The sequence below is a fragment of the Cupressus sempervirens genome, chromosome 9 (genome assembly GCF_028749045.1).
Source record: "Cupressus sempervirens isolate cs-2001-9-10 chromosome 9, ASM2874904v1, whole genome shotgun sequence".
Taxonomy (NCBI): domain Eukaryota; kingdom Viridiplantae; phylum Streptophyta; class Pinopsida; order Cupressales; family Cupressaceae; genus Cupressus; species Cupressus sempervirens.
The window spans coordinates 153,213,825-153,223,185 of NC_143126.1; positions in this window are offsets into that span (position 1 = coordinate 153,213,825).

Sequence of the window (9,361 nt, forward strand, 5' to 3'; positions counted from 1 at the left end):
TCTATTGTAACTAAATATTTTATAATCCTTGAATCACAACCTCCGATGAGCTTGAATAAGGGCATCCATCACAACCTCCAATGACCTTGAACAAGGGCACCCAAGCCTTGTTGATATGCTTGTAGTGTGCATTGTGGGCATGCATTCCCAACACAAATATATATCCCACTAGATATTGAAGATGGATGAAAAAGATAATACAAGCTATGTTAGTGGCTTTGGATGGCTAAAAGAATAGGTAAGATGAAATTGTTCTCAAGAATTCAATGTATGATCAAAGAGTAGGTAGATGAACTAAATGCATGATCTTAACAAGTAGTAAATGCAACTAGAATGTAAATGAGAAACACAACTACTATTAAAGAGCTCAAGGATCTATGTATCACTACTAGATGAGCTTTGTACACTAATCCTATTAGAAGCTCATCATGCACCTTACTCGACACATCCATCCATGTGTCAAGAAGATGCATGCAGATTTGCAACATCTATACTTTTGGATAGGAATGAAGCGTGATATCATTGATTTCATGACTAGGTGCCTGGAGTGCCAGAGAGTCAAGGTAGAGCACTACCATCTAGCAGGGCTTTTACAACCTAATCTCATTCCTTCATGGAATTGGGATATTATCTCTATGGATTTTATTGTAGGATTGCCTATGACTACTTGTTGACATGATGCTATCATGGTCACTGTTGATTGGTTGACTAAGGTGGCACACTTTTCACTGATGAGGTCATCCAAAATAACAGCTTCAATAGCTAATGTCTTCATGTGTGATATCGTGAGATTGTATGGTATTCCCCAAAAGATCATTTTGGATAGGGATCATGTATCACATCTGCATTTTGGACATCCTTGCAGTATGATCTTGGAGCACGGTTGAACTTTAGCTCAGCTTATCACCCAAAGACAAATGGTCAGACCAAGAGAGTGAATAAGGTTCTGGACGATATGTTGAGGATGTATGTGATGGATAGAGAGACTCTTTGGGAGGATTGTATTTACCTAGTTGAGTTTTCTTATAATAATGGATATCACAGTTCTATTGGGATGGCACCTTTTTAGGCTTTGTATGGTTGTTCTTATCATACACCATTGAGTTGGGACAATGTAGAGGATCACATCCTATTGGATCCTAAGATGCTTCAAGATATAGAGCAACAGGTAGTGTGCATCTGTGAGCATGTGTCTATAGCACAGGATAGAAAGAAGTATGACGATGCTTATAGAATGGATAAGAAATTTTTAGTATGTGAGAAAGTTTTCTTCAGAGTGCATCTATGGAAGAGTCTAATCCGTTATGGAAAGGATTCGAAGCCAATACCTTGTTTTCTGGGATCGTTTGAGATTCTTGAGAGGATAGGTCTAGTTACTTGTCATCTTGCATTATCACCTAGCCTAGCTCATGTTCATGATGTTTTCCATGTTTCTATTCTTAGATAGTATTTTCTTGATGTGTCTTGATTGGAATGTGTTATAGGTGGAGGATGGGCAGTTGGCTTTGGAGCTGGTTCAAATTTTGTAATAGCGGAATTTGATCCTCAGGGGTCAAACCATATGAGCAAGTAAGGGTCCAGTGGAACCCTATTGACGAGTCATCAGCTACTTGGGAGGATGCATCTGGTTTAAAGGATTTATACCCCTATTTGTTTTTAGGCTTCCAGGAGTAAGCCTAAGTCTAGGGTGGTGGATGTAGTGCCTACCCCTAATTTACTTTTCATATTATATTGCCAAATTCTTTTAGGCCGTTTTATAATTATGTTTTATGATTAGCGGTACTTGGTTGTCAAATTTGATTAAATGTATTTCATATTTAATTGATATATGTGTTGAGTTAGTTATTTATTTCATGTATTCATGATTATTTTGATGATGATACATGTATGTTCATATAGTGATTTCAGTTATTTCATAATGTTAATTAGATGAATGACTTATGTAGTTTCTATGGTTACTCACCCCATACTTGCATGTGTATGGTGTACTTGTATATTTTACATTATGTATGATTTTTATGATGTAGTTGAGGGAGGGTGTCATAGTTACCTACTAGTCGAGATCTACATGATGCACCACTTCCTGCCATTCCCTATTAGTTTAGATTATATGTGTATGTACATGCTCAGATTTAATGCAGATTGCAAGTACCTGGTATTGACTTCCCTGAATTGCCAGGATGAATGTACCCTATCATAGTATCATAATGGTAAAAGAGGGGAGATATTTCTTAAGTCCAAATCCTAACCTTAAGCTAATTGTCCTAGAAAGTAGGACAAGTATCTGAGTTGTTTGCCCTTCTAAATTCGTCAAGTGATGTAAATTTGTGATTTTGACCCTTGACTTTGATCTAGCATTTTGCACTTTATGATGGGTTTTCATAGTTCATCTTGTGAGTCTATTGTGATTTTCAATTATAATTAAATCAAATTAAAAGATAATTTAATTAAAATCTTATAAAGAAAACTCAATATTTAATTATATTTAATTAATTGAGAATATTAATTAAATAAAAAAATTAAATTTAAAGATATAGTTAAAGTTTTACTTTTTTGTAATCATATGTATTTAATTTAATAATAATATAAATTTAGGAGTTACATTTTTATAATAAATTTTAAAATTTTATTATTATTTACGTTAATAAATATTTTATCAAAAACATCTCGTGAATTAATTAAAGAGAGAAAGGAATTAATTTAATAAATTTATTTTAATTAAATTGCAAACAAAAATTAAAATATATTAAAATAATAAAGGAAAAAGGGTTTCGTGTGATTAGAAAATCAAAGCCCTAATTTGGGGAAAAGCTCTTTATTAGGAAATCAGAACTCATTTCTTCATACACAGGTTTGGAGGAGCCAATTTTCAAGAAGAGCGTTTCAAAAGAAAAGGAAATTGCTTGTGAGTTCTATACATTCAATTGTTTAGCATCAGATCTAGGTAGGATCTTGTGGGTTATGCGTAGTAGTTTCTTCTTTTGAATTTCATGTCTTCTCCATGTCTTAATAAAATGGTTTTCAAAACTTAATTGAGTTGAAACCCTTGTATGCAAATTGTTTTCAAAACTTAATTGGGTAGAAACCCTTGTGTGCAAATTTATCATTCTTCAATTGAAAAATATGTATATATGAATTGAAAATTAGAAACCCTCATTTTGCAAATTTTAGAGAATTGTATTTTGATACAAGTTTGGAAAAGAAATTAAAATTTGATTGATTATTTGTGTTTCCCTATTAGATATATTTTGTCAATTTATCAAAAAAAAAATGTTAATAGAAATTACCATGGTTAAATATTTACTGTGATAATTTTTATCACATACAATATTATTGAAAATTGTGATTTTATGTTGTTGAAGGGGGAGGCTTTTATGTTTTTTATTTTTTTTAAATATATTAAAAAAATATGTTTTTGGGTAGGTGGGGGCCGCCACCCCCTCTTTCCTCCTACCTCTCTATTGTCGACGTCAGATTACAGCCACACACAGCAGGTCTGCTACCAAAGCAGCAGTGATGTATACCTGTTGTTGTGGCAGCAATGCTACCACGGCACCCATGTTAGCCTATAGGCTTTAAAATAATATAGGGCTAAGCTTAGTTAAATTTTTTATTTCATTTTTTTATTAAATTTTATTAATAATTTTAATTTATGTTAATTTTAATATATGTTATTTAAATAGATTAAATGTGAATAAATATTAAATATTAAATGTTATTAATATTATTATTATTATTTTATTATTAGATTGATAATTATTTTATTAATAATTTAATATAAGTTATTTTATTAATAAATAAATAATTATTATCTTTAGTGATTTAATGATTATTGTTTCTTTTGAATAATTTTTAAATTAAAGATTTTTATTGTTAAAATATATTTGGAAATTAAAATTGATTATTGTAATTGGGAAAATCATTTATTTTAAGTAAACTCGGGTTTTACTTGATGGCTCAATTTTATATGAAAAAAAATCTATTATTAGGGGAAATTTATTACATCATTTGATAATTCAAAAACCTTAGTAGTTTTGATACTTTGGTGATGGAAACTGAAACTTTGGTTGTATATCAAATCGTTGTGTTTTGAAAACCTAACGAAATATGAAAACTATTGTTAAAATTATGATGAGATATATATTACATTTCATGTTGGGGTTTGGGGTTGACTTAGTGTGTTGACCAATCAGGATTTTTACTAGAGGCTTGGGAGTTTTCTTCTATGATGATGTTATGTGTACGATCTTTTATACCTGACCATGGTGATGTGTCACGTGTTTTTTATGATGAGTTTTTCTCAGTATTTGTTAGTGCTTTCCAGTTACTTGTATCGAACTGAAGTGATTATTGTGACTTTCTTGTTGTGACCTTTGAGCTTTTGATCGGTTATCTTCTAATGCTTTCCAGTTGCTTGTATAGGACTAAGGTGAATATTGTGATTTGTCTTGTGGTGCTTTCCAGTTGCTTGCATAAGATTGAGGTGAATGTTATGATTTTTCTTTACATGTTTTCTAATTGCTTGTAAAGGACTGAGGTGAAAATTGTGATTTTAAGAGTTGAACTTTTTATGAGCCTAGGGTAGGTAATCTATGTGTACGTTAGGAAGTGGCTTGCAATGGAGGTCGAAGCCCTAAGTGGTTGCCTAGGTAACCCATTGTAAGTTGTTTTAATAAGTGATAACATTTCATTAAATGAGAGTAAAATGAATTAATAAGAGTCATTGTTTTTCCTCGCCCATGCCTTGAGTGCTAGTATAGGCTAGGACAGGAGTAGAGAGGAAGCTTGGTTGCAACCTTTCTTTGTTAGTATGCCTTGTCTATATGAAAGGATACTAGTGTTTTATAAAGACACTAGGGGGTCGGAGTCTATAAAGGTTGCCAGGGTAACCTTAGAGTTGGCTCATACGATGACACTTACCCACTTAGATAGAAGATTTCCTACGTGTCATTGTTTCCTCTGGGATTAGACGATACTTGTGTCTTGGTACCCTTTGAGATAGACTACTTTGAAGTTTTCCTTGACCTAGATTTTGGATTTGAATTTGGGTTTGTTATCATGTATGGGAATTGAGATTATTTCCTCAACATAGTGGGAGTGGACCATTTAGGTTTCACGAGGTTAGGTGGTAGTGCATTTTACTTATACCATTGAGATCTGATAGTTTGATGTTGTTGTTGGAATTCCTTGTGTTGTATTTCCTTTCATTCTGATCATGTGTACTATGATGGATAGTTCATACTCTATTTCATTGTACTTGATTATCAAAGATCTTATGAGATGATGTATTTATTTATGACATGTATATTCTTTAAGTTTTTCATACCCTGTGATTTGTATAGTGGATGACTAGGCATTTTAGTTATGCCAAGTGGCATCCTTTGTAATTGTATATTATTTATTGCATTTGTACTTGTGATTATTTCATGATGTGGATTTTGGTTATGTGTTAGATTTAATATTAATAAAACTCATACATGTGATTCAACGTCATGGAACCCCTAGGAGATGTAATCTATTTATGATGGTTGTATGTATGTGATTTATTGCTTCCACTATATTATATATTCGTTGTTGTCTATTATCTTTAAAAAAAATGTTTGGCAAACTTAGTGAAACTTTAGGTTAATTTCTTTTGGGTTCCTTGGTAGGGAATTGCAAGAGGCACATAATTCGTGGGAAATTCTACTTTTTTCACACATATGTGAACAACTTCAGATGTGATGGGTCAATGTGTACTTGAAGTACACAAATAAGAGTATGTAATAGATCTTGTAAGAGATCTTAACCAATATTGAGAAAATTTGGAAGGTGTCAAAGGTGTCATAAGAGATGTTACAAGAGAACCATGTTTAGCTTTTATAGCACTTTTTGGAAAAGGTGTTTATTTTGAAATATGTGGAGAAAATAAGTAGGTTTAATGGTTCTAACAACTACAAGATTGGGCCAATTAACTTAAGTTAATTACTGGGGTATGCTTGCTTGTTGAAAAAGGATAGGTGTGGGGTAGGATTAGGTTTAGTTTAGGATTAAATTTAAATAAGATTTACTTTAATTAAGTTTAGGAGAATCAAGCAAGTGGAGGGAATATATAAATAAAAGTTTACTTAATAGGGGATTTATGGAGAAACAGTTATTAAATTAAACTCAATTTAATTTAGATTTAAATACATTAAGAAATGAATGTATTTAATTAAATAGGTAGTTGAACATAAAAAATATAATTAATTAATTAATAATAAACTATAGTGCTAAGGGAAATATTAAATACATTTATATTTAAGTGTGAAGGGACAATTTTAGGTGTCTTCAATAGTTACCGAAAAGATAGTAAATTGGAATTTATAGGAAATTATATAAATTCTTGGCAATTAATGAACTAATATGCATGTTGGGCCAAAGTTCTTTTGATGAACATTTTTATGATGATGGATCTAATAAGTTGACTTATAAAGGATGTATTATGAAGGCAAAAAGATTTATTTTTTGTCAAAATGGATATTTGTTGGCAATTTAGCTATGAAAGGAATTGTTGCATAAGATCAACATTTTTGCAAAATGTTCATGTTGCAAAGTGTTCTAATGAGTCAAAAAATTTACTTCCTATTCAAAATATTATAAAATCCCAATTTTCAAATATCTAAGTCCTGAAAACCCTAGGTCCACTTAAGTTTTATGTTTCATTGTTACTATATGAGTAACTTAAGAAGGGTCATTATTACATTGGTGGCACACAATTACAAGTCACCTAGAAAATATGTTTATTAATTATCATGGTGTTGTTTTATAATTTTCTAAGTCTAAGTCCTTCATCAGCAAGAAATTAATATTGTATTGCCCATGTATCTATCTATTGGACCCATCCTACGTGTCACCTTGTCACATCCTCTCATTACCCTGTTAGCATCAACATTTTATTTCCAACAAGGTAAGAGGTCACCACATGCCCCACCCACTAAGAAGCCTTGTTTACCTATGAGTTAGTTTCTTGCATGATCCTATGGTTTGCATGTTCTTGCATTCTAAAGTTCTCGACCTTTATCTCACATAAGAACACGAGATGCATCGACGTGTCCTTGGAGCTCCATAATATTTGGTGGCACCATAGAAGATTGGTCCTTACTTGCTATTAGTCAAAGTGTCCAAAAAATGTGTTCTCATGTCTCCCCATGCAATCAATAAATAAATGAAGGTATTTTAGTACCGTCCACAAGACCAACCAGCCTATGGGACCATATGCATGGGTCTAAGCTTTTATCGGGTACTTCTCGCAATTTCTAGTAGTGGTTGTGTTCTCATGTTCTGACTTGCTCAATCTTTATCTCATGTGAGAATGCAAGATCCTATGACATGACACAAACTGTTAGAGGGAGATGGGAAGTGGGTCTTGTTATATTCAAGCTACACTCTTCTCTTATTGGTTCATGTGTTATATGTCATTAGTATGTAAGATGATGGGTGTGATGAAAAAATTAAAGGTTGATCTACTAAGGGCCCATTTGGTTGCTAGAATAGGAATTGAAAATTAGAATAGAAAAATGGAATGGGAATGGAAATGGGGAATGGGAATAGAAAAGGCAATTCCAATCCTATTTAGTTCACTTGGAATTCAATTGGGAATATGTTAATCCACTGTTTGGTTGTACAAAAATGGAATAGGAATGAGATTAAGTTTAGTATTTTTTTAAATATTTCCCTTCAATTTTTTCTACTTTAAATTATAATTTTTTGGTTAATTTTTTCAATAATGGTAAAAGGTTAATTTTTTTTCATTTTTATTTTATTCATTGAAGTTAATGAGAAATATAATTTATTTCATTTTTTAAAACAAATAGATATAACTAAAAAAATGTATTAAAATTTTTTTAAAACAAAAATTAGATTGGGAATAGAAATGGCCTATTCCAATAACAACTATTTTTTGGAATGGCCATATGCTCATTTTAAGGGAAAAATTGGAATATGTATGCCTATTCCCTATTTTGATTTGGGGTACCAAACGAAGAATATGTATTTCCTATTCCTATTCCAACAACAAAATGGGCCCTAAGTGTTTCATCTTTAAGCATGTGTTGAAATAGATGATGATATCTCAATCTAATTATAAGAGATTGTTGACGATTAATCTACAAAAGAATGACCAATTATTTAAGCTATAGGTAGGAAACCATTTCTGTAGTCTCCTCGCCAAGAAAGGTTCTCAAAGATTATCTCACACATGAACATGAGATCTTTCCACATGGAGTCAAATATCTAAAAGCCTCATCGGGTTATTTTCTGCAATGGCACGCTAACTGGGTGATGTGTTCTTTATTTATTGGGTTGGTAGATAAGCATTGATGATTGATATTTAAACTAAAGCTTTTAAACTATTTGTGATTGTATGATTGGGCATATGAATTTAAAACACACATATGATGATTTTTATGCTTTCTTCAACAATTTAAAAGGATTTATATGAATGTAATTTTTTCAATTCTAAAGTTTATTATGGTTTTGTTTTTGTTGTGGCAATCTAGTGGTGCTTCTCTTCTTCATATTTGAGTCTAGTTTTGCAGAGAATTATGATGTAGGTTTCGTGCCCTATATTGCTAAATTTACATCTAAAGGGTTCCTTCTACAAAGAATCGTTAGGTTATTTTGTTGTTTCCTATTTGCATTTGTGTGTTGTGTTTAATTTTGAGAATTAGGGGTTAGTAAAGCTTTGAAATATCAGAACCCTACCCTTGCAAACTTCCTAGATAAAACCCTAGTTTGAGAACAATAGCTCCTAAGAGTCATTCTAAAAAGGTTAATTATATAGAGAGACATCTCTTCAATGATGACATGCTAGGCTAGTTACTAGGCTCATCTGTAGAGAAATTAATAGTCATCAACTTACCCAAGTATGGTTAGGAGATCTCTTTAGGGTTAAGGGATAAATATAAATGAGTGAGAGATGCAAAAATGCCTACCTTTAAATTAGAAGCATTTAAGAATGGTACAAGCAATCAAATTTTGGCAACCCTAAGTGGAATACTTGGCAGTCCAACATGGGAAAATTGGTAGTTCCTTTAGTCTTTGTTGATGTATACTTACTCCTTAGCCTAGTAGAAAAATGTGAAAAGGAAACACCTTATTGAAAAACATTATAGAGGGAGTTAGAAGTACTTGATTATATATCTATGGTTTTTTTTGACATTGCATACACAAGAGCTTCAACTATGATGAGAGATAACATGCTCTATGTTCATCCTACTTCTCTGGGGATTGTGAAATTGATTGTTAAGAGACATAGGGTCTAACCCATATCATTAAAGGTTGTTTGATAAATCCATTAGGGATACCCACACATTAGTTTGTCAAGTGCTAGGATTACTGA